Source organism: Lissotriton helveticus, chromosome 1_1 (genome assembly GCF_964261635.1).
Source record: "Lissotriton helveticus chromosome 1_1, aLisHel1.1, whole genome shotgun sequence".
In the NCBI taxonomy this organism is placed as follows: domain Eukaryota; kingdom Metazoa; phylum Chordata; class Amphibia; order Caudata; family Salamandridae; genus Lissotriton; species Lissotriton helveticus.
In genome coordinates, this window is record NC_136057.1 from 1,371,869,575 (window position 1) to 1,371,895,743 (window position 26,169).

At 45.6% G+C, this 26,169-nt stretch overlaps 1 protein-coding gene across 6 annotated transcripts in view; it reads left to right on the plus strand.

Annotated features, from left to right (window-relative positions):
- The first annotated feature begins 10 nt into the window (after window positions 1–10).
- Window positions 11–26,169, plus strand: part of PLA2G6 (phospholipase A2 group VI) — a 593,695-nt gene continuing 567,536 nt past the window's right edge. For 2 of the 6 annotated variants that reach the window (XM_078683803.1, XM_078683788.1), the window contains exon 1: window positions 525–685. The gene's annotated coding sequence lies outside the window, so the exon portion shown is untranslated. Of the gene's footprint in view, window positions 132–473; window positions 710–26,169 lie in introns of those variants that run through there. The other 4 variants (XM_078683792.1, XM_078683798.1, XM_078683782.1 and 1 more) reach the window with 4 other exon arrangements.

Sequence of the window (26,169 nt, forward strand, 5' to 3'; positions counted from 1 at the left end):
GCATGTGCGCTATGAAAGAGGTCGCTTCGTGATTCGCCGCAGCCATGTTTGTTATTAGCAACGCGAGTATGTAAGCAGAGGCTTTGTAGGATCCAGGAGGGCTAATTTAATCTTTTGCGACAGGACCGGAGGTAATGACTGTCCCTTCTCTTTCTGGCACTTTATTTCCCAGCAGCTCATATCAAACCAATAAGAAACGACATGTTATATGAAAACACGTCACTATAATTACTAGTCATGTGACATAACCATTTAATAAACAGTCTCTCAATCAGTAATATTGCTCCCCGTCGCTGTTTTTCCCTTTCTTTCCATTCCTGACTGCAGTTGAGATAAGTGTTCGCCAGGCTGCTTTGTCCGTTTTTTTGATAATCCATATTGTTTACAGAGCTGTCATTCTAAGAAAATGTTCCCATGTGTCAGAGGAGGTGGAACTACGGGGCAGGGTCATAAAACGATGCCGTGGGCTGACAATAGAGAGGTGGGGCCTAAAAAGTGAATGGGTGCGCCTACCTTAACCAAGCACAAATGTTCTCTAGGCACTACCTGAAATGCGTCCAAAGGACGCTGTGAGAACTTCTATGGATTTCGAAATACAGAGCCTCCACGCACGAGCTGTTAACTCATCAGGAGTAAGTGCTCTTGGTTCCCCAGTTCGGCTGCTAACGAAGTAACCACCGACGAGGTAAGAACAGAAGCTCTTTACTGGGTTTTAACACAGCGGACCCAGAATAACAATACAACGGACGCATTCACCGTTAAGAGCGGGGGAAAGCCTACACATTAATAGGGGGATGCAACAAACCACATAAATATGGTAGTCTCCTCAAAGTTACAAAAAAGTGTATTTCTTTAACATAGAATGGTAAATGCCCTAATAGGGCACATTATAGCCCTTCGCCGAGAAGCACTTATTAAAAGTGATAATTTTCTACAATTGATAGTCTGAACTCACATATTCCTAAACGCTTTCCTACACGCTAATGAAAAAGAGTTTTGGAGAAAAAATATTTTGCTAAGATCACACAATTTAAGTGCGGAAGCTGTGATTTATCCAGGACTTCTGGTTTCACAATGTACAAATCAGCCAGTAAATGAGTATCTATTTGGCTTTTCTTATATGTTAAGACTTTGTTTTGACCTCTTGGTGTATTCTTCTGCAGTTTTTAAAATATTGCATAAACTTGACCAAAAGGTATTGGAGCACTTTACATGAGCACCAGTTACATTACACAAAGTCACATGCATTGTTTATAGGCATGTGGTGAGTAAGTGATTTGCCTAGAATCACATGATGTGGAGCTGACACAGACTCAAACCTGATTCCTGAGTTCCATATTCAGCATTTCTGGCCATAACACCACATCCCTGGTAGAGGGAGAGAGGCAAAAGCCACATGAAAGCTCGGTTTATTATGTCTCTCGGTTCCAACAGGACTACGGGCTGAGCCAGAACCAGGCTTCATGCTCGAGCCTGGCTCTAGCTTTCAATAGCTCGCCCATCGCTATTTACCACAATGTAGATTGTCCTAGTAATTTATGATTAGGGTAGAGGTGTGGCGCCGCGGCCAGGGCGACTGACGCTGGAATCTGGGGACCACGGTTCGATCCCCGGCTCCGGCGGCAGGTTAGCCCAGCACCATGTGACTCTGGGCAATAGCTCGCTTAATATTCCCGACGGCCCCCAGCGCCTAGAGACCCTTACGGGTGATTGTGCGCTTTATGTGGACTTTATGAAGGAAAAACTTAATATTATTAAAGATACGGAGGAGAGTATTATGCTTTCTAATCTTGCTTAAATTTAATTGCAGCAGTCAAGATAAAGATAAACTACACGTCCCAAAATGCCAAGCGACAAGCTGGCAAATTGGAGAACGCAGTGTCATTAGAACCTTAACCAATCACGAGTGAACAAGTAGAACATCCAACATGACTGTGAATAGCCCTCTTTTCGTGTGCGAGGAGTTGGGTACGTCCAGAAAACAAAGGGAAAATAGAAAAAACAATAAAACAAGTTAAAGTCAACATAGCGTGATTCTGGCAAAGTTCAATAAACCGGAATCCTTGTGCAGACACAAAGGTTGAAGACCCACATCCATGTGGCGATGAATAAGGCAAATAAATTGCAGAGACGTCCTTTGGCTGAAGACCTATCAGGAGGCAGTAGGTGGCAACGCTGCGGCCACTGTCAGGGAGGAGAAAAACACATGTTAAACTGATATAGGTGGGATAATACTCGCCTCTGTGTCTTAAATAAAATTAAGACTTTCCTTCATAAACTACTAAGAAAATCTACATTTTATGTCAAGAATGGAGGCCCCTATTATGCTTGTTTAAAGCATATCAACAACTAATGAAGAAGCAGTGATAATAGGTTTACAATAAAACATACAAAACACTTTATCATTGGACCTGTTGGCCGATCTCAGAATGTCCTCTGTTGGACTTGGCCCTTTTTTCCTGAATTGTTTCGCTTTCCCCTTATGGATAACTCCTTAGTGAAATAAAATAAACATGTCATGTTTGGTGTGTCTGACCTTGCAACGTTAAATGCTGTGCAATGGTGTTCGCACATTTATTTTCACCATGGTAGAAATGTTACTTTTAAAATGGACGCCATTTCTGTCTGCTTGTGCCGCCTGCCTGCGGTGGCCTGGCGGGCTAGTGTTTGAAGTGGCAGGGTGCTCTACACCTCCCCACAGGGACAATTGGGAACTGCCAGGAGCCTTCTAGAAGCTTCCAGCCCTTTCTGGTAGTTGGGAGGAGGGGTGTATATGTAGAGCAGTAGAGATGCCATGTGCTCAAACTGAACGTGGACTTGATTGAGAGGGGACACTCTCCTAGGAGGTACCACCACAAGGGCCTGTGTGCTGGCCCCTGAGCCCATCTGTGACCCTCTGCTGTCCACAGGGCCAGTGAGAGCCTTTGCTGGAGTGAAGTCTGCTTTGTCAGGAGGAATGCCACTTTATGGGAGATAACTTCTTCTAGGAGCTGCTGTCCTGTACTGATGAGTGCCCACTGTCTGCTGATCTTGCCTGCCTGCGCTGCTGCCCTAGCGCCTCGTGAGTGCTATACTTTGACTGCCTGTATTCCAAGAAGGTGAGGAGTGTGGGCACTACTTCCTTGTGTGGGACTCTGGATCGTCGCCAGCCCCCTAGCGCCTTGTGAGGGCTGCAGCTTTATTTGGTGGGACCTGCTGCGCGTGCTGCCAGGGAGAGCTGGTTATTGTAAATACAGCTCTGTGCTGCTAAAGCACTATATATGCAATTCCCCGCATTTTTGCTGCAGCTTGATTCTGTGGGACCCTGACGGCATTCCTGGGATCTAGCTCCTCGTGGGCACTACTGTCTTGTGTGGGACTCAGGATCCTCACCAGCTCCCTTGCGCCTCGTGGGCACTACTGTCTTGTGTGGGACTCGAGATCCTCACCAGCTCCCTAGCGCCTTGAAGGCACTATTTTCTTGGTTGCCAGAGGAGGACTGACGCCTGCAGCGCTGTGCTGTAAAAGCGCTTTATTTGGTGGCCTGTACTTCAAGGAGGTGAGGAGCTGATGTCAAGCTTGCACTCCGCAGGATCCTCATGCAGTAACAATGCTCCACCTCCGGACCCTCCGAACACCCCGAATGTAATTCACAGGGTGTTCAGACGATACGGTGAGGGAAAAAACCCCAAAAAGGGGAAAAACCCAAATGAAAAGAGAAAAGGAGGGAAGGGGCAGCAAGAGAACAGAAGCTGAAATAAAGAACATACAAAGGTTAATACAAGTCAAAAATAAACCCTACTCTCATTACATTCTCACTACTCAACACTACACATGAATCACCTGTAAGAACGACTTGCACCAGCCCTTCCCACTGAGTCTTCTGACTTCCCATGTATTCTGTACAAACACAAGAACAACAGGTTAACACATGGAATTAAACTCTCCCTTCTGAAATAAGTGTTCTCGCTAACACCTACCCACTTCTCTCTGCAACTGATGCTCTAAAAAGGGGAATCCGTAAGAAAACATAAAGCGCAATAGCGCAGGATGCTAATGATCAATTCCTTTGTAAATATGCAAATGCTTCTTTGCAACACAATGTTTCTCCAGTCAAAATGAAAGAACCCAAATACGGCAAGGCGTAGTTGAAATCACTACTACCCTCCGCTTTGGTATTTGTAATCCTCTGAAGAACTGAAAAATCAAGTACTCGTCATGTATTGATGACGGTGATGCGGAGGTATGTGACTCCACCCCCTGCATTCCGCCACACCAAGAAGAACAAAATAACTCCTCGAAGGAATAATCCAAGTACTTAGACGCCAAGCGCCCGAAACATAAATATGATTCAAGTGTTTCGTAACTCCTCGCAGCCGCGAGGCAGATGGACTCTCAGGTAACACACGAAAGTCAAATGTACACAGAAGGAACAAATAAACACACGCGCTAAACAGCGCTTGCTCTTTTTACCCGAAGGCGTCTTCCTCTGAGCTCAGAACACCACGATCCTCCGACCGGGCAAGGAACAGTGGGAAACGCTAGAAAACTCAGGACAGCAGCCCTGACAACAACCACGGAATAACGAGCCCCGAGCACCGGGCTCTGCCCAGCATATCACCCATTCCGCCGGGACACATGGGTAATGTAGTTCTATGCCTAAGATTCATGGGAATTGAAGTCTTTAGACAGGCGTGCTCGCTCTAGATCCTGACAGCTGATGCCTGCAGCGCTGTGCTGCCAGAGCTCTACTTTATTCTGGGGGACCCTGGGACTGTGAGCCATCTAGCGCCTCGTGAGCGCCGCCTCCAGCCCGTGCCCAGGAGAAGAATGTGCGTGGGTCCTGCATCACTGTGCTGCCAGAGTGCTATATTTGCATTGACTGTGCTCTGCTTGCTGTCTAGCGTCTCGTCAAGTGCTACAACTGTTTTCCAGCCCCAGGACTCTTAGTCCTGCATTCCTGGACTTAGCGCTGCAACTTTACTCCTGCATGAGGAGAGCACTTGATCTATACTGCCCACCTGAGAGACAGCTACTTCCAGGGAGTCGTGACAATCTTTGCAACGTGTGTGCATGTATGAGGTTCGCCCTTCTGACTTGGGGCCTAATGCATTTCTACGCGCAGAGTAATCCTGCCATGATGTTCATGCTCTTATGCTAATGAGAAAGGCCCTACTGATGCCTAATGTAACCTTAAAGATTCATGCCTAAGGTGTTTATACTCCAGGATTGGTGCCTATTGTATTTGATGATGCCTAATGCCATGATGTATGCCTAATGTGTCTTTACCCTAATGATATTGCATTCATGCCTCATCTGTTTTACTGCACAAGGTGGCTGCAGGCTAATGCTATGCGTAATGTGTTTCAAAACCTAAGGTTGTTTTTCCCCCAAGGCTTATACTGTTGGTTTTCTGCCTATTGATTATGCCCCATGCTAAAGGGATTTATGCAAATGCGATGTTGCATCAATGCTTATGATTATACCACTGCTAATGTGCATGTTTAATGAGATGTTCACAGGTCTGTCCTTTTACAGATGTTCCGGTCTAATGCTCTATGGTAATGATAATGTTTTTCCCCTAGGCCTGATAACGTCTTTATGCCTAAGGTGAGGCCTCCTGGCCTGCAAGAATGTTTTCTTTTCAGGCCTAATGCTTCCCCCCCTAAGGCCTACATGGCTGGTTTGATGCCTATTGTATTGTTCACGTTTTCAGGTCCACTGTTACGGTAGGCATAAGGTGTTGATGCATGCTTACTGCTATGATGTTTTTTCCACACCTGATGTTTTCACTCCAGGCCTCCTGCAAACAGGAAACATGCTAAGGAATGGTATGCTTAATGTGTGGCCTTGCTTTTAAGCTACTAACGACGTCTCCTGCAAATGTTTAGGGCCTATTGTCATGCCATGATGATGTGTATTCATGCCTAATGCTTTTCCCCTCAGGGTTGCTGTGCTGATCTTAGGCCTCATGGACTTATGTTGACGTACTGCATAACATGTTCTATATCTGACCAGATGTGTTCATTTTAGGCTTCATGTTTATGCTCACAAGGACGTCTAGTGCATATGATGATGCTACTGTGCATGTTTAATGCTTTCATGCGACGTTATGGGCTTCATGTTCCTGCTAATGATTTTTGCCGACTAATCTGCATTGACGCCTGACCTAATGTGTTTATGCCCAAAGCTTCCTGTGTAGGTCCACTTGGTTTAGGCTACTGTGTTAATGCTAATGCTTTTATGCTTAGGGCATTGTTGCTAAGTTTTATGCGGATGTGAAATGATGCTCACATGTTCCTGCCTGAACTCATGTGGCTGATGTTACCGCAGTATTGCTGCCCTCATTATTTTACTAGTAAGTACTGGCTGGGGCACATTTAATCCTGTCGGTCTTACATTTATCTTTATACCTTGTGATGGTTCCGGCAGCGGCCCGATTGGCGCTGCCCTATAAATAGTCCCCTGTGTAAATTGCTACCCAGTGCCGGTTGGCACATTGTGTATGCAACTGTGATTATATTTTGATGTGTTCATTCTACAATACATATACTGTTTTTCACCTAACCTGGTGTGGAGTCTCTTTTTGTAGTGTGCCTTGTGTGTCACCTGTGTGTGCTGCGTGGGTGCTTTACACATTTCCTCTGGAGTTTGCCCTACCCGCTCCGCACCGCGCTACCCCATTTCTAACATCCTCCAAGCCGTGGCACCCTGGAAGAATGAGCTCCAAAGCCAGAAACATCAATACCAGCAAGGGTCCTGACCCACCCAAAGTTTGGGCTGAGAAGGGAAATAAGGGTAACAAACTGAATTTATATTAGTTTTAACATAAAACATCACACCAGAAGGGTTATATTGGCGCGAAGAGACATCTAGCGCTTGAACACCAGAAACACATTTAATATAAACCTAACATAGTAAGTTTGGCAGAAAGCATTTTCAAAGAAAGAGTAGAATCATAAGGCCAAATAATAAACAAATTCAAAACCAAATTGACATCCCATGATCTGGTGTACTCTAGTACAGGAGGTTTGGAAAATCTTAATCCCTTCAAAAGACGGCGTACGAGCGAAGGCTCTCCGACTGGTTTGCCATTTATGATGTCATGGTTGAGAGAAAGCAGATCTGGAAAGATTGATTGATCTGTAAGTCCTTCCTGCGCTAACTTCCGCTGCCAGGAAATGAACAATGTAAGTTGCATGTGCTGAAAAGGGATCAAGATGTTTTCCCACACACCAGCTTGACCATAAAGCCCAAGTGGACTTGTAAGCTTTTGCTGTCCCTGGAGCCCAAGCTCTGTTAATGAAGTCTGAAGCTTCTCACGAATTTCCGAGGCTTGCGTGGCTAGCCCCGACATTGTCTGTACTGAAAGAATTAGTGTTGTCGAGAACTAAGTTGTGAGGGTGACCCAGCAGATCTAAGAGGAGATCGTGGAAGGAAGAAAGGAGAACCAGGAAATCCACTGCCAATTCCAGCAGAGCTAGAAACCATACTTTAGATTGCCAAAAAGGAACCACTATTATTATAGAAGCTAGTTGGCGCCTGACTTGAGCTAAAACCCTGTTGATCATTAGAAAAGGAGAGAAAGCATAATTGAGGTTTGGAGACCAATTCTGAGGGAAAGCATCCGTCGCCAGAGCTAACGGATCCGGACGCCAACTGAAGAAGAGATGAAGTTGGGTATTGAGACAAGAGGCACACTGGTTGATATGAAAAGGACCCTGCTTTTGAAAGACTAACGAATAAAGCTTCCAAACGCTGAAGTCTAACAAGAATGCCAGTCTGCAATGAATTTGAGATTGCCTGAAAGATACTCTGCTTTGAGTGAAATTTTGTTGAGAAGACAGAATTCCCAAAGACTTTTCGCTAATTCTGCAAGGGGCTTGGAACTGGTTCCACCTAGATGGTTATGTAGCAGACCGCAGAAACATTGTCCATAGGAAGAAGGATTGAACAATGGATACTGCCCTTTGCTAGGCTTTTGATTGCAAAGGAACCTGCAAGCATCTCTGAACAGTTTGTATGCAATTTGGACTCCGTGGGAAACCATGTACCTCCAGTCAAGATTGCACCACAGCGGGCTCCCCAGCCCGTTCGACTTGCATCTTATTCTAACAGAAGATCGGGGACTGATGCAAAGACGGTTCTGCCATTCCAGGAGTCTAAATGGTCCATCCACCACTGTAGTTCTAGATGAGATTCTGGGTCGATAGAAAGAAGATCTGACTAGGGTAGCCCTAGAGGCAAATAGCTGATTTTGAGAAGTTGAAGGGCTCGGTAATGAAGGGGACCCGGAATGATTGCCTGGATGGAAGAGGACAATAAGCCTACTATCCATGCTAGGGATCTGAGAGAGATTTGGGTCCTGCGGAGTACATGAAAAGGCTTGGATTTTATTGCAGAGACCTTTGACTGAGGGAGATGGAGAGGAGCGGTGTAAGAATTTATGAGAAAACCCAGAAATGTGATTTGTTGAGTGGGAATGAGACTTTTCGGTATTAAAAAGGAAATCCAGATCTGAGAGAAGAGAAGGAGTGAGATGCAGATGGGATAAGAGAGTTTGACTGTACTGACTCATGAGGAAGATGTCGTCCAAGTAAATTATGAGCCTAGCCCCCAGAGATCTTAGGTAGTTTACTATTGGTTTCATAATCTTTGTACAGCACCTAGGTGCTGAAGATCGACTGAAAGGAAGAGAGCGAAACTGGTTCGTGCTAATGATGAATGGGAATCGTAAGATAAGTATCTTGTATGTCTAACCTGACCATCCAATCGTGCTGTCGGAAAGAGTCTCTGAGATGAATGATGGTTTCCATTTTGAAATGTCGATATACCACAAACAGATTGATGACTGGTGCATCTTTGTGTTCTTTTTTCGTTCCAGAAAATGTTTAACTGCGAAACCCAGAATGATCTAGACGGAAGATATGGATTGCTTGTTTTTTTTTTTTTTGTCCCCATTTGCCATATCCTCCATCCATAACTAGGTGCCAACCACCATGCGTGTCCTACCCTGTGAGGTAAACCGTACTCTTAAGTCCTCACTTACCCAGACACGATTATCTTAGCAGCGGGAGACAACCTATAACGCTGGAAAAGGGAGGAGAAGGAGAGAACCCATTATTACTCCAACAAGGTATTTCCACCTGAGGGACCAAAACATTAATTACTGAAGAAGCCACTGACCCAAGGTCCATGGAGTATAGTAGGCATAATCATAGGACCCGGGGGGGGGGGAAAAAACGGAACTCCTATGTCCATTTGACCAGTAGGTCCCAAAAAGAAAGATTTCTTTTACTACACGTTCTAGCCAAGTCAACCTTAGAAGTTTCATATAATGATGTTAGCCAACCTGCGTGTGTAGGGGCAGTAGCCTCTACCCAAAATTTGCATATTTGACGTCTTGCCAGCAAGACTGCATAAAAGAGGAAAGTTTTGGCTTGGCCAATTACCCTATCCTCTAGCCCAAAAATTATTAGTTGGAGGGAAATGGTCAATGTTATATTCAGCATAGATTCCAACTAGGCTTTTACTTCCTTCCAAAAGAGTGTAATAGCGGGACAATCCTTAAACATATGTATGTCCGATGCTTCCAAAAGGTTGCATTTGTTGCACTTCTTTCCTGGCTGGAATTTTGAGAGCCTAAGAGGGGAGAGGTAGGCACGATGGACTGTGAACAAATGGTTGCGTCTCAGCCAAGCTGGTTTGACTGACTTATACAGTAGAGTAAAGGATCTTATCGATAAGTCCTCACATTGCGTATCTATTTCTGCTTCCCAAAGCTCATCTGGCAGAATAAATTCCCCTTCTACCGCCTCAACTATATTCCAGTACCAAGTGGCCACCTCTTTACCACCTTCTAACCTTTCGACCAACTGTTGTTCTAGATTATTGGGCATCCCCAACTGGACTCCCTTCCTAGCCATGGCTCGGCCCCAACTATCTAGCTGAATATATTTAAATCTAGATAAGGTTGGGCCCACCCTGTCCCATAACCCTTCTCACTCTAGTAACTTCCCTTCAACCAATATCTCCCCCCATCTAGTGATCCCAGCCTCTTTTAAGGGAGTTGCAAGACTATCCTGCAAACATAGTGGCTGCCCCGGGGAATCCCACAATGGGGCAAAGTTAGAAAAATAGGAGAGCCCTATCTTCTTCCTTATCTGCGACCAAGAAATTGCAGCCGACTGTAAAGTCTTTAATCTAACTTTTTTAAAGAATTTCTGGTCCCCATATTTAAATAGAAATCCATCAGGGGGGAGTTCTGCCCCTACTAATATGGCCTTGTACATTACTCCCATAGATGATACCGAAGGTGTTTTCAATAGCATCCTGGAGTATGTCAGCTGAAATGCCCATGCATAATACAACAAATCTGGCAGTGCAAGCCCTCCCTTCTCCTCAACTTTTTCCAGGCCAGCCTAGATCCCTTGTAATTCCAGACAAAAGAATTAATCTCCCGCTGGAATTTATCCAGCTTTATCGGGTCAAATGTCAAGGGGATGGTACTAAAAATAAAAGTAAACTTTGGCAAAATAGACATCTTGACCAGATTAGTTCTTCCAAGTAAAGACAGTGGAAGAAAGGCCCAAGATTTTAAAAGCTTCCGACACTCCTTGGAGACTCGATCTAAATTAGTCTGAACAATATTCCCGATGTCTTGGGTAATCCGTATTCCCAAGTATCTCATAGAAGAGGTCGTGGTTGGGTGAGAATTAGGGATGTTCCACGTCATGATTTCCGTTTTAGTGGCATTGATTTCGTAGCCCGAAATCAACCCGAATTCCTCTGCCCTCTTAATTACTATAGGGAATGATCTATCCGGGTCAGACGTATAGATAAGGATGTCGTCTGCAAAAAGGGCCACCCGTTTCTCCCACCCCCTAAAAACAAATGAAGGAATATCTTGATCTTCTCTAAGAATGTGTGCAAACACTTCTATATACAAATTAAACAAGAGTGGGGAGAGCGGGCAGTCCTGCCTGGTACCTCTAGTAATTGTAAAGGGGTCAGTTAAGGTCCCATTTACCAACAATCTGGCCCGTGGGTTCCTATAAAGAAGATCAACAACCCGACAAAACAGCTCTCCCAACCCAAATTTCTTCATTATCGCGGCCAGATAGGGCCAATTGACCCTATCAAAGGCCTTGGTGGCGTCCAGGGTGAGGGTAGCCAGTGGGAGCTCAAAGATGGTGGCAAAATCTATTGCTCCCACCAATTCATGGGTGTGATCTACCAACTGGCGTCCTTTTATGAACCCTTTCTGATCCCGGTGAATTATCGAACCGGTTTTGCCACCCAGTCTAGATGCTATGATAGACGTAAAGATCTTATAGTCGTTATCCTGGAGCGAAATCGGGCGATAAGAGCCACATTCCGTCGGATCCTTACCAGGCTTGGGGATCAGAACGATCGTTGCATCACTCCATCATTCGGGGGGAGACTCACCTCTCAATAAGATGCTATTAAAGAGGGCCGTCATTGGTGGGACTATGACTAAACTTAACACCCGATACAGTTCTCCGGGTAGGCCACACGGGCCTGCCGATTTACCTTGCGTTATATGACCAATGGCCTCCCCCACCTCCTCTTCTGATATTTCTTTCTCCAAATGTCCCCTCTTAGCTTTTGATAAAGTTGGTAAGGGAACCCTATCTAGCCACTCCTCCCTGGCCTCTGGATCATTCCTGATTTCCTCCTTATAGATAGTTTGAAAACATTTGTGGAAAGCCTCCCCTATCTCCTTGTTCGAGGTTCTAGAAGCCATATCTCTTTCTAATTTGATTTCTCTGATATGCTTCTTAGCTTGGTCTGATTTTATTTTCCAGGCCAGCATCTTCCCTGCAGCTTCCCCAAATTCGAAATTCGAGATCTTACTCGCCTCCCATCTTTTAGCCACCCTTTCCTGTAATATTTTCTCCAGCTGGTTTCTCAGCTCAACCTGCTTTCCTAGATCTTCTGCTGAGGCCATGGCAGGACCAGACTTTTGCTCTAAGAGGAGAAGTTCTTGCTCAAGATTCTTGATTGACTCCCTGTAGACCCTCCGTCTGTGTGTGGCTCAATTTGTTATACACCCCCTCAAATACGCTTTCAGGGTGTCCCATACTATTGCTATGGATGCGGATCCCAAATTTACATCCAAAAAGGACTTAACCTGCTCTAACAGGAACCCTTTCTCTTTCTCCTCTAGTAAGATCGTACGGTCAAAAGACCAAGAGGGAGCTACCATCTTTTTATCTTTTTTTAAACTAAACATGATAGCTGAATGATCGGACAGGTGTGAGGGAAGATAGTCCAGCTCCCTCAACGAGTCCTTCAAGGAGTAACTAAAGAAAGCATAGTCAATCCTTGACTTATGCTTAAATTAAAAATTTTGATAAGAGACCCCCAGCCTATTTCCGGACCTTTCCCTCCAAACATCAGCAAGCCCCAGCAAATCCATTATAGCCACCAGGGCTTGCCTTGATTTAGATAGCGTATGGGCTCTTGATTTAGGCGGCTTATCCAATTTAGGATTAAGGACTATATTAAAGTCCCCTACCCATATAATAGGGTCATGGGAATCAATCAGCTGGTTATAAATTGCTTTTAGATAAGATGGATCATCTTGGTTAGGACCATAGTAACCCACTATAATATATGTCACCTCCTTTATTAAGGGTTTTTACTATGAGCCATCTCCCACCATGATCCTCTTTGTAATCAAGAATTTGAGCATTAGCTTGTTTTTTTTAAAATCATCAGGATCCCTCTTATATTTGCATTTTGGTCAGTACAGATAACCTTATCGACCCATCTCTGATTCTTCAGCATATCGTGAACCTCTACTTTAAGTAGATGAGACTCCTGAATGACAATGACCTGCGCGGGAGAGTCTCTCAGGTACTGTAATATCCTATTCCTTCTGCTCCTTACATACAGGCCATTAACATTCCAGGATAAAAACATTAAGGAGGTCATCCTGATTTCCTCATCTCAACCCCCCCGTCTCCTGCCTTGAAAGCCCCACGTTTCAAAAGACACCCGCTGCCTAAGATCTTTCTGGTAGTACGGACTAAAGCAATCCATCACTAAGTTCCCAATTACGAGGACTGACTCCTGAGGAATTTTATCATTTTTACCCCCTCCCCCCTGTACCCCTCCCCCCCCTGGAAAACCCTCCCTTACTCTCAATGGCCCGATGAACGGCCATCTTTGCGTCTTCCCTCTACCCCTTCCATCTCACCCCTCTTTATATGATACTTCCCTAAGTGCCAACTAACCACTTCAATCAATAGTAGAAAAATTACCATATAAAGCCCCCAGAAGTGAACGCTTCTTGTGCCATTACCTAAAAACTCCAGTGCTATTAGTTATTTATGTATATGTATTTTTTTTTCCCTTTTCTTTTCCCCTTTTTCCCATTTTCTTTTTCCCCTTCTATACTTTATTTAACTATGTTCTCCTACGCACTCTTTGATTCCCGTTTATTCCCCCCCAAAAACTTTTTTTTTTTTTTTTTTTTTTTTTTTAAGTTTGTTAGATTATTGTTCACAGAAACAGGAGAGGAATTACTAGTTTACTATCATGAGCAGGGATCGATACCATAGTTTGACTTTGCCTATCTAACCATCTTCCAACTTCCCAAGTAACTCGTCTGCCTCGAGGGGTAAACGGATATTGTAAATTTTATTTTTGCACATAACCCTCAAAAAAGCAGGGAACCTCATCTGGACCATGGCCCCAGCCACCTAAACTTATCCATTCTCTGCCCCAGTTCCCACTGACGGTCTAAGGTGGTTTTGGAGAGATCTGATCTAACTTCAAAGGAAAATTCTGTAGCCTTAAGTGATTTAAACTTCAACGGCAAGTTCAATTTTTTTTCCTTCAAAGTGTACGTAAGAATGAATGAATGAATTACGCATTTGTATAGCACATGGCTACCCGGAGGCATCCCAGCGCTTTAAACTCATTCAGTTCTCTGAGGTTTAAGCAAACAAGAAGTTCACGAGTATCTTCACGAGTATCTTCACGAGTATCTTCCTGGGTTTGGTTCTACCTGGATTGAGGCAGAAGGGGTCTCTATGTACCCTCTGAATGTCATTGACCAATAGCTCGGTTGCCTCATCTAAGTTTAGGGAATCTTTCAATAACATGGCCACAAAGATTCTAATATCTCCCCCCTCTTTCCCCTCCGGGACTTTTAGAAGCCGAAGATTGTTCCTCCTTGAATAATTCTCCAAAGATTCGACCCTCTCTTTCAAGACATCCCCTTCCTTATGTAGAGTTTGAATCTTGGTTGCCGCTACTTCCAAATTTGCTTTTAACGCCCCCACTGATCCCTCCAACTCCTCCGTTCTCTCGAACAATCCATCTACCTTCTTCTCGAGGGTTTCGCACGCAGATCTAATATCATTCTGATTCGCCTTTGAAACCGCAAAATCACATCTTATTTCTTCCCTCATAGCTGTCAAAAGAGCTTCAAGAGAACCAGTGGCCCCTTGCTCGCCCCGGGCTCTCCTGACACCCCCTTGCTAATCGTAGGCCCCTCTGTATCCTCCGGTGGCCCACCGTTGTCTGCTGTATCCGTGAGGCTGGTAGGCTCCATATCCTGGGCAGAGTTAGGCAGACTTGTAAGAAGGGGGAAAGTACAGGGGGGGAAAGTACAGGAGAGGACATGGAGAGAGGCAAGAGAGGGTCTAAATGTAATGTATGGGCTGTAGGCACTGAATTTACCCTGTTTGCGTCCACCAGACCACCAAGGGGAGCCGGGCTTATTTCCAATACTTGCGGCAGCACTTTAAAGTAAGAGTGAAGGGACGGGGTAATACGAGCTGCCCTGCCTTGTAAAAGTTTGCCTTTGCCCCTTTTCTTTTTATTAGACACTTTGCACCAGGCTTCATCCCCTACGCTATCCGCATCTGAACCAGGGTGGGTCTCGATGCCCCCCTCTAGGTTTAACTCCTGGGCTGACTCGCTTTTACCCCGCTCTCCACTAGGGCTCCTGTGTTGGGCACTACCTTTCGTGTCCTTTCCCCGCCCTTTGTCTTTGCCTTTGCCCTTTGATGCCAACCTTCTCGGAGTGCCTTGAGTCAACTTGGGGGTCGTGCCCCTCCCCTGCACCTCCACCTTCCCCTTTTCCTTTCCCTTACTTCCACCTTCCACCACTACCGCAGGATTATCCACTGGGGCTCCTTCCCCTTCACAACACACAGTTACAGATTGCCCACCTTTGGATTTTGAACGGGGTTCCAGGGCCTTTTTTTTCCTCCGCTCCTTCTGTGGTCGTCCGCCCTCCAAGGAGCCCGCGAGCAACCGCCCTGCGGCCTCGCCGCAGCTCCACGGCTGCTAACTTCCACCTAGGAAGAAAGGCGGGGAGGCGGTGCCTCGGGCTGTGACCGGCTCCACACACATCGGCTTCTCTGTGTCCTCTCAGCCGCTGAAGTCGGGGTTATGATGACGCCAGCTCTGGGACCGTAAAATCGCCGCACACTAAGACTCCGAGTCTCCTGGGATAATCAGACCTCTTCCATCCGCCCTTCCAAATCCGATTACCGGCACAGAGCGTATGGGGTGGATGCGGGTGAGAGAGACGCACGGACCGCACTAGCCTGCGGCCGCCATGTTTTCCCCAGGTCATGGATTGCTTGTTTTTGTAAAGGGGATTGAATTTCTAGGGATATAAGATCTGATCTGTCTTTGGAGAAGACTAGAGGAGGAGAAAAGACCGTTTGGAAAGGTGGAGTGTAAAATTCTATAAGATAACCTTGGATGGAATTGAGAATCAAGGGATCTGCAGTTAGAGTTTGCCACTTTGAAAGAAACAACTTTAGACGACTCCCTACAGGAGGAGGACCAGAAGCAGGACTCACCTTGCTCGGTATTATTTCTGTAGGTCTTTTGACCATGTCCTCTGTAGCCACTATCTCTTTGAGGATAGGAATGTGTTTTGAATTCCTGGTTGTTGTAGTTGGAATTATATGGTCCTCTGGAGCCTTGATTTCGGTAGGGATGGCCAGTAAAGTGGCTCCTGCCTCTACTGGCCTGGGTAAAAACCCATTGGGAAAACACCTTCTTCATTGATTGTTGTGCTTTATCAATGGAAGCAAACATAGGTTTGCATAATTACTCAAGTCTTTTACGAAACAGTCACCTAAGAGAAGACCGTCAGTCTTGATGCCAGGGTCCAAAGAAGCCAAGTTAGCTAACTTAGGGTCTAGTTTGAAAAGAAGTCCTTTGCGATGTTTGTGGGTTATGGCCGAATTGGCTCCAATTTGGACCCATTACAAGAGGTCTGGCGGATCTATGTCCAGACTGTCCAACCTGGTAGACTCTGCCATGCCAGAAATTCGGGCCAAAGGCCCCACGACATTTAAAAGCTTGTCTACACCCTTTCGAGAGCCTTTGCCAGATTTTGAAAAGAATGTCAGTAAAGGCTGATCAATAGAGGGGGTAGAAGTACTATTGGAGGAGAGGGAAGGTATAGGACATTCAGATTTCAACTTGGATCTGGTGGATTTGTCCAGAGGAAGGCGAAGTCTAGAGGAGATGTATTCTCCGACATGGGAGGTGGGAAACCACTCTGTAGAATTAGGATGGCATATTAGGGAAGGCTCAAACATAGAAGAACCTTCAGCATCCAGAACCTGCTTGGAAATGAAAGAGCTAAACCTCGATTTTGTAGATGGAGGCGAGGAGGAAGAATAATCAGCACCAAAAGCATCAACAAGGTCGTCTGCATCACCCATATCGTTATCAGTGTCTAATATGTGAGAAATCACAATTTGTTATGGTACCCCCGCAATGTTTTTAGATTTAACTTTGCACTTAGCAAAAGCTTTAGAGACCCATCCCTTAGAAGGAGGCCTGTGAGGAACTTTATCCTCAGCCTGGTGTGAGGAAACCTCACCGCTTTTTATGTGAAACATAATCCTGGCCCTTATTTGTTTTAATTGGCAAGAGGTACAGATTTTCTCTTTCTGCTATCCTCCGCAGAATGGGCGTGTAAAGTTTGGAAATAATGCTTAACATAGAATTTTTGAAAATCTTTTCATGGAGCCCTCCACTGCCTGCCCCCAGAGGAATAAATAAACATATTCAAATCATTTTTGAAGGCCTCCCCTTCCTCATTATGCATATTAGAAAGGGGAGAACGAACTATCTCCATTAGGATGATAACAGGAAAAACTGCAGAAAAACAGGAGAAAAAGGGTTAAATATTGTGGGAAGGGCATGAAACCCCGATGCCGGCGCGTGTACTTATCAAACAAACGAAGTCCTGAAGGAGAAAACCATGCCCCAAGAGGGGGAAAGGCTGTTTGCAGTGAGAAGGCATCGGTGCAGCTGTGCAATGAAGCACGGTAAAAGCAGGCTATTACAGGCGGAAACAGCATAGCAGAAACGACCGCTGAGCCTGCACGATGCGCTGGATTCAAACTCCCCAAAAGAAGTCAGTCAGCTAAGGACTGTTGAAAACGGCCAGTATTAAGCCAAAAGCCCCACAAAACACCTACTGTTTAGAAAACAATACAAGTAAATACTATGAAATACTATGAAGGAATGCGTAACAGAAAGTACTGATCATGACCTCGAGCAGCAAGAAAAGAGAGCTGTTTACAGTCAAGTTGGATGTCATACTTGGCTCACTTATGAGATTGGTTAATGTTCTAATGACACTGTGTTCTCCCATTCGCCAGCTTGTCTCTTGGCATTTTGGGATGTGTAGTTTATCTTTATCTTGACTGCTGCTATTGACTTTCAAGTCCGGTATAAAGTTAGGCTTGTGTTTCCAATGTACCAGATGGTAGGGAAAGTGAGGAAGAGCCCATTATGGAAGGTGGAGCGTGTGGGAGGGGTTGTGATGTATCAGGAGTGGGTAGCTACTGACAGGAGTAGGGTAGATGAGGGAGAGGGAGTACGGGGTCAGCGGGTTGTCTATTTATTATCTAGTAGTTGGGTGGAAGGTGTCGCAGTGTGGGCTAAGGGATGCAGGGGGTTGGCTCGATTATACCTAGACATGTTTGAGAAATGTAAGATTCTTGGGAAAGAAGACCGAATAGGTGTCTAAGAGTGGGAGGAGGGAGGTTGGTAGAGATTTGGAGAGATCCAGGCCAGGGGGGTCAATGAATATGACCCAGCAAGTGGGATATGGGGTGAGGGGAGGAGGAAAGTGATGGGTGGACAAATGTTTGGAGGTACATCTGGAATAAGATGGGGGACGAGAAGGACAAGTTATTGGGTGAAGGTAAGATGATGACGGTCTTTTGATGGGGGAGCAGGAGTAAGGGTTGGGGGGATGAGATCAGGTAGAAGGGGGTGGTTATTAGGGAAAGAAGGCTGGGGAGTGAAGGAGTCGGGGTGAAGTGATTTGGGTATCAGACTGCCTGGAGTAGGGACTGACGAGAGTATGAGCAGAGTTTGTTTGGTACTGACCAGACGGGATGACCGTGAGTCAGAGGAGAGAGGTCCAAGACTAGGAAAGAGATGGTCGGCCATGGCCAAGATCATGCAATTTGCTTGGAACATGATTCATCCATTGTTAAAGAAGTAAATTGAAGGTTACCTTTCAGGCAATGGAGTGATACACATTTAAGTTTATTTCCAAAGTAAATATTTGTCAATGAGGAGACATGTAGATACTTTGGTAAAGGGCTGGACCATAGATTGTTGTGCGTGAAGAGGAGGTGGTTGGTTTTGAGGGTTTATGTCAGAATGCAGTAGTATTGGTCTGTGAATAGAGTTTCTCTCAGGATTTTGTGTTTAAAGTTTTTCAACAACTATTTTGAGAGAGTCGGAGGACAGGTATCCTAAATGCATTGACTCTGGATTTGGAGAAGTGTTTCACAAGTGAAGTACAATCAGAGTGGAACTTTGCCATAATTAGGGCGGGGATACTTGGTTCAGGCGAACTAGGTCAGCAGAAAAGAGAGCCTTGCGCACCTCAGAGATTCCTATCAGAATCCAAGAAGGAGTACTTGTGATGGGATAATGGAAAGAGTTTGTGGCTATTTCTTCTGTTTCAATTGGGAGAGATGGGTGACATTAGAGCCCCAGCAATGGACATATACAGAGGCAGGGGTACTGCATGCAGAAATAAATTTTTATTTGTTGCTCTGTAAAGGCATGAGGAGTTATGAGCAGTGTTCCCTCTAGGCCGCGCGCGCGCACCTCCCCTGACGTCAGCGCGCACCACCTAGCGTGGAGCGCGCACACAGGACGTCCCTAGAGAGTCGCGCCGCCCGCCGCTTTTAAAAAGCGAGCTGCGCGATCAGAAAGGCACTTTTCCGTGTGGCGGCGGAGCGGGCGTGAGGAGTTCAAGTAAGGGGGTGGGGGCTGGTGCGATGGTGGCGCTTGCGGGCTTACCGCTGTGTGGGGGCATGGCAGACTGTGGCCTTTTGTTTAAGTATTGCTCATAATCTGAGCCCATTCACGGGCTCCGATTAACAGCAATACTTAAACAAAATGCCAGTCTGCCTCGCTGTTACAAAGTAGTCTGCAGACAGGAATCGTGTGAAGTAGGATTTATTATCACAGCCCCACACAGTGGTGATGCGTGGGTGAACGGAACATCAATGTGACAGTTGGTGTCAACGGAATCAGCAGGGGCAAGGAATGGAATGTGGGGGAACCAATGGGAAGGGGAGAAGCTGGGAAGGGTCACGCGCAGGGGAAAGGAAGGTACCATGCGCATGGGTGCAGGGGGGTGGAATGGGTAGGATACAACACATCTTCCTCTCTATAAAGTTTTGGCAACAGTGCCACGGGAAGCGGTGACACATAAACAGGAGGTGCATAAACAGTTGGGTAATTAGTCACATTCGTAATCATCCAGACGTTTAGGTCTGCGGATGGTCCTACCAAACCTTCCAGAGGTCGCTGGTACGTGTGGTGCACATTCAGTGTCCGAATGAGAGTCAAAGTCAGATCTGCCGAACCTACCACTGAATCTGTGACCATCAGACACCACTTCAGAATCCGAATGAGGGTCATCCTGACAACTCCGATTACAAGTCGAAGTGCTGGGATGGGCACCTGCAGACCGATCTGTAGAATGGCCATCATCAGAGTCCGAGTCGGGTTGGAGGTCACGTGTGCTGTGGTTTCTAGACCTATTATTCTCATCAGTACTAGATCTATCAACATCTACCCACAAGTCATTGCTAACGGTAACATGCTGCTGGTGACTCTGGGCCTTGTCACTGGGATGATAGTTCGCCAGTCTGCTCATGTGCCAGACTTTCCCATCACTGAGTCTTGCCGCATTGTTAAACAGTTCATCAATGTGAAGTGGGGCGGTAAATCTACTTTCTCCTTTCTTTACTTTTTTTTCTAAACGAACTTTAACAAGATCGCCAACCTTGAATGAATGATCTTTTGCACTGTGTCTAGAATCATACCATTCTTTGTAGTACTTCTGTGCCTTGATGATGTTTTTCCTTATGTTTTCAGGTGACCATTCAATTTGTTTTGATTCCGACATCCATCCTAGATCGACGCTCATGGGCTGTCTGCTTCTCATGAGAATGAATGGTGCAGTGCGAGTGCTTGCACAGGGAGCAATTCTGAATGCCCAGATGAGTTTGTATATTTCCTCTTCCCAATTTAAGTTTGCATTTCTGGATAGTTGAATGTGTCCTTTCAAGACACGGTTAAAGCGTTCAGTGAGGCCATTTCCTTCAGGGTGATAAATTGACGTGGTGTGATGGGTGATGCAGTTCCTAGCAAGGAACGACTTGAATGCTTCGGAACAGAATTGCCGGCCATTATCGGTGAGGACGGATTTTGGTAAACCTTCACTGAGAAAGAGCTTGTCCAAGAAGTCTATACATTTGAAACTGTCAATTTCTTCTACGATCTTAATTTCTGGCCACTTGGAGAAGTGATCTATTGCCACCAAGATGTACTTGATTGCTCCATCATGTCCTTCTACAGGCCCCACGATGTCCAAACCCAATTTCTCCCAAGCCATTTGCGGGGGTTGAATCGGAGAGAGACTGACTTTTGACGTTTTGAGAGTTTTGTCTGAGTCACAGCATTCCAAACAGTTCCTGACCAGGACTTCGATTTGCCTGTCAATACCCGGCCACCAATAACTTGCTCTGACACGCTGCTTGGTTTTGGTGATGCCTAGGTGGCCAACGTGACACAAACTTAGGATTTTGTCTCTGAGCGTGGCAGGGGCTATGGCTTTCCCCATTCTGTACAACACGCCGTTTTCCAAACTGAGTTCATTCCTGGTTTCCCAATACACTTTAACATTGTCCTGTAGGTTGCGCTTGTCGGGCCATGCAGAGTTGATGAATTGGCATACCATTTGCAGAGTGGAGTCGCGTGACATGTGTTGATCCCATTCTTCCGCTGATATTCCATCCAGGTCCGTGTTGAAAAGTAGAGCAACCTTCTCCTCATCTTCGACTATGCTTTCCATGTGAGGCAGAGGTAATCTGCTGAGGAAGTCCGCGATTTTGTTTTTCACTCCTGGCCAATATTCTGCCGAGTAGTTGTAATCCAGCAGCTTGATCGACATTTTGCTGAGTCTTGGTGAAGCGTTTTGTAGACCTGAGGCTGTCAGAATCTTAATTAACGGTTTGTGGTCTGTGCGGAGATGGATTTTGTAACCCCACACATAAGCTCTGAAGTAATTGAGCGCCCACGAACAAGCCAGCATCTCGCGTTCTATGACAGAATACTTTTCCTCCGCAGAGGTGAGCGACCTGGAGGCAAAGGCTACTACCCACTCTTGGTTAGATGAGTTCTTCTGTGCTAGCACAGCTCCAATACCTTTGTTGCTTGCGTCTGTGGTGAGGTAAATGTCTGCTTTGGGGTCAAAACCTTTGAGAAAAGGCGCCTCGCTGATTTCTTTTTTGATGGCAACAAAAGTGTTCTGACAGTCCGATGACCAGACAAATTTGGTTTTGTTTTTCAATAGTTGTCTTATGCTGTAGGTTTTTTCAGAGAAGTTCCTTATAAATTTTGAGTAATACTCCGTCAAGCCGAGAAAAGCTCTTACATCCTCTTTGCTTGAGGGACATGGGGCATTGAGGATGGCATCCACTAGACCCTGTTTGGGTTTGATCCCATCACAGCTGATAGTGTGCCCAAGGTAAACCACTTTGTCCTGTGAAATTTTACATTTGTCTAATTCCACTGTCAAACCATGCATTTTCAGTTTGCTAAACACTTGTCTAAGGCGTGTGTCATGTTCCGATTGGTTGCTGCCCATGACCAGGATATCGTCCTGGAAAAACCTGATACCATCAACACCTTCCAGAATGGATGTCATGACCCTTTGGAAAAGTGCTGCGGCAGAGGCTAATCCAAAAGGTACCCTAGTAAAACGAAAGCAACCAAAGGGTGAGATAAAGGTGGTGAATTTTTTACTGTCTGCATGCAGGGGAATTTGGTGATATGCAGATTTTAAGTCAATTATGGAAAATACACACATATCATTGGTGGCACTGAACATTTCACAAATACGTGGTAGGGGATATTGGTCAACAATAATGTTCTTATTTAGGTCCCTGAGATCGATGCAGAGTCTGATTTTCCCGTTGGGACGTTTGACAACAACCAAGGGGGAAACCCACTCCGCCGATTCCACTGCTTCTATAATGCCATCCTTAACAAGCTTGTCGAGTTCTGCTTGTACATCACTTCTCACCGATACTGGTAGATGTCTTACCTTGTGAATGCAAGGAACAGCTGAGTCCTTTAGTTCAATTTTGTGTTCGAAACTGTTAAGCAGACCAACTTTACCTGAGAATACTTCGGGAAAGTCTTTTTGTATAGACAGTTTACAGGAGTCATTTATGGACAAGACAGGATCATCACTATTGGGATCGAGCATGATACCTAGATCAGCTTGGTCACTCCAGCCAAGGACAGAGGGGCCTTTTTTCGCAACATACAGTCGGCAAAATGCTCTTCGATTTTTAAATTCAAATTCCAGATCACGTGTTCCTAGGAATTCGATGTTGTTTCCAGTGTAGCTTCTAGCAATAACTCTGGGTTTTTCTAGATTTGAACCTATTTTATCCGTGAATTGCTTCCAAATATTTTCGTTGATGATCGTGAAGGGTGACCCAGAGTCTGCCATCAGGTTGACTGTCACCCCTCCCAAACTGACATCACACATGGGTTTTTTTCTCTTTGTGGGCGTGACTTCTAACACGTCGTATTCAATTGAGAACACATAGCTGACATTGTCGGAGTCAGAGTACTCCGAGTCCTCTTCGGTGGAATCGCTCTCTTCCTGAATTTGCCGTACCTGTCTGCTTTGTCTGTACATTTTCTTGTTGCAGACCTTAGCGATGTGTCCAGTCATACCGCAAGACAAGCACTTTTGATGTAGAGCTGGGCACTTTTTTGAATCGGCAAGATGAGTTGGAGACCCACAGCGATAGCATTTGAGATCAGGAAAATCATTGTCTCTTGTATTCATGCGTCTATCACTGCTATATCTCGATCTGGTAGACTCACTTCTCTTGTGATGATCATGACTTGTTTCTTTTTTGTTTCCTTTCTGTTTGTATTTGGAGGATCTAATGGCTTTTATTTCTGCTGGTTCATCAATTACCGCTTTGGCACATCTGCCAGTAAGTTCAGCCTTCTTGACAAGAGCAACAACCTCCTTCAAGGAAGCTTCGCCATTGACCCAGAGTTTATCCTGGATGTTGGGGTTGCTCGCATGCATTATGATTTGATCACGTACAAACTCTTCTTGCAGCGCCCCAAATCTGCAGGTCAGGGCCAGGTTATTCAGAGCAGCCACATAATCCTCCACGCTCTCATCTTTTCCCTGCTTCCTTCTTGAGAACTTGTATCGATCAACAGCAACACAAACAATGGGCGAGAAGTGATCGTCGAGATCACTTAGGGCATGTTGATAAACATCATCACCTGTTCTCACTTTCTTCTCAATGTTATTGTAGGTCTTAAGACCACCAGGACCCAAACAGTACAAAAGTACCTTTTTCTTCTTTTCAGCAGTGAAATCATCATCCTCAACAGTCTCTATGTAATTGACAAAATACTCTTTCCACTCTTTCCAAGGCATGCACGGTGCACCTTTAAGAGGTAGAAATGCTTGAGGTTGTGAAAGATTCAAGGAACTGAGAGCGCACATGACGGTTGACTGATTAAAGGCTAAAGATATACACTGCGAGGATTTCAATGACACTTTGTACACAGTTCTTGTGATAAGTGAACCTTCAATCAACAGATAAGGCTAAATGACGTGCTGCTCGCAGTGTATGGCACTTTTTTATATAATTACATAGACACGTGCTAGGCTCGTTGTTTGTGACCCTCCTTTAACTTTAGTATAGCTGACAAAGTCACACGAAGCTTGGGCTAGGTTCGAACACTAGCTTGAAGAAAACGAGAGTTTTTTTTTTTTATTTTTTTAAAATGGCACCCAGCGCTGCGTTTCAGTGACGTCACGCGTCACCAGGCATGCGCAGATGCGATGAATCACAGGCGCGAAAACAGCTGACAGGAATTTCCGTTGTGAAAGCGCCAGGAAAGAACAGTGCCACTGACAGGAATCAGAACGCGTCAAGGACAGCTCAACCAGGAAGGAGCGTCGACGCGCGAAGAAGGCACACACGAAGGGGAATCCCCCAAATACTGCAGAGATCCTACCTCCGTGTGGCGCAGCAGCCGGTTGTTGCGAGATACTCAAATCTCGGAAGAAGGTACGCAGCCACTTCACCCAGGGCAGCTGTGCGGTTCACGTCTTCGTTAGCCACGAAGGGAAGGCAAGGAATTCCTCAGGTAAGAAGGTTTGCCTCAAAGAATCGCAGAATTACCGGATGCAGCAAGGTGAAAATCCATCAGCTGTACCACAGTGTGAGGCTGTAGTTCCTCTGCTGACCTCGTCGCCACTGTTACAAAGTAGTCTGCAGACAGGAATCGTGTGAAGTAGGATTTATTATCACAGCCCCACACAGTGGTGATGCGTGGGTGAACGGAACATCAATGTGACAGTTGGTGTCAACGGAATCAGCAGGGGCAAGGAATGGAATGTGGGGGAACCAATGGGAAGGGGAGAAGCTGGGAAGGGTCACGCGCAGGGGAAAGGAAGGTACCATGCGCATGGGTGCAGGGGGGTGGAATGGGTAGGATACAACACTCGCGCTTTACTAACAAAAGCGTAGACACTTTCCAAACACAGCGTGTACTTTAGCACACGCTGTGTTTGGAAAGTGTCTACGCTTTTGTGCCTTTCAACAAGGCAACATGTCTCTGAATATTGTGACTGCTGTGGATTACTATCAGCGCAGGAGAGAGGCAAAAGTAAAATCAGTAGATTTTATCAGAGCTCATGTGATAACAGGGCAATCGGAGGCACAGCAATTGCAAACGGGTCAATATGGTGATCGGGGTGGGCCGAATTGGTAATTGCCATAGCCAGTTTTGTTACAAGTGTTGGAATTGACAGGTGTAGGTAATTCACAGGTCTGTCTGTGGTAGAAGTAGCTCATGAGCCTGAGTTGTGTGGTGCATACGGATTCAGATCCAGAAATAAAGCAGCACAAGAGGAAGAGAGGACAAGGCAGTGTAGGTGACTGGTAACCCACTTGTTTGGACTACCTGCTCCTTTCAGCGAGGTTTGCTACAGCATCACACCTAAAAAGCAAGAATCTAGGGAGGAAAGAGCAGCAACACAGCCTGATGAATGTGGTGCTATTGGTATGTTTCATAGAGAGGGTACTACAGACTAAGGGAAGGGTGACAACGTTTGACAGTAAAGGTGATAGTGTTTGACAGAATTGTCAATAATTCAATGGGTCGTTCAATGCTTGATTTGTAAGAGAATGAGTGCCGGTGCCCAAAGCTCTGCTAAAAATCCTGCTGCCAGTGCAATTAAAGGTCGTTGTACCGAATAGCAGGTCCGCATAATCTTAAATCCACCTCATGCCTCTTTACACTCCCAGTTTCTCCCTGCCCCTTATCACTCTTAGAGGTTCCTGCTTTCTCCTTTATGACATTTCTTTTGGTTTTTTTGCTTTCCTTTATCTCTCCCTTTTGTTTTTTTTCATCTCTTTGTTTCTGTAAATTTACAGAATACAGAAAAATGTTGGGGCAAGAGGGCACCAAAACGAGTGGGACAGAGGGCAGAAGGGTGCCAAAAACGAGTGTGACAGAGGGCAGAAGGGCGCCAAAAACGAGTGGGACAGAGGGCAGGAGGGCACCAAAAACGAGTGGCAT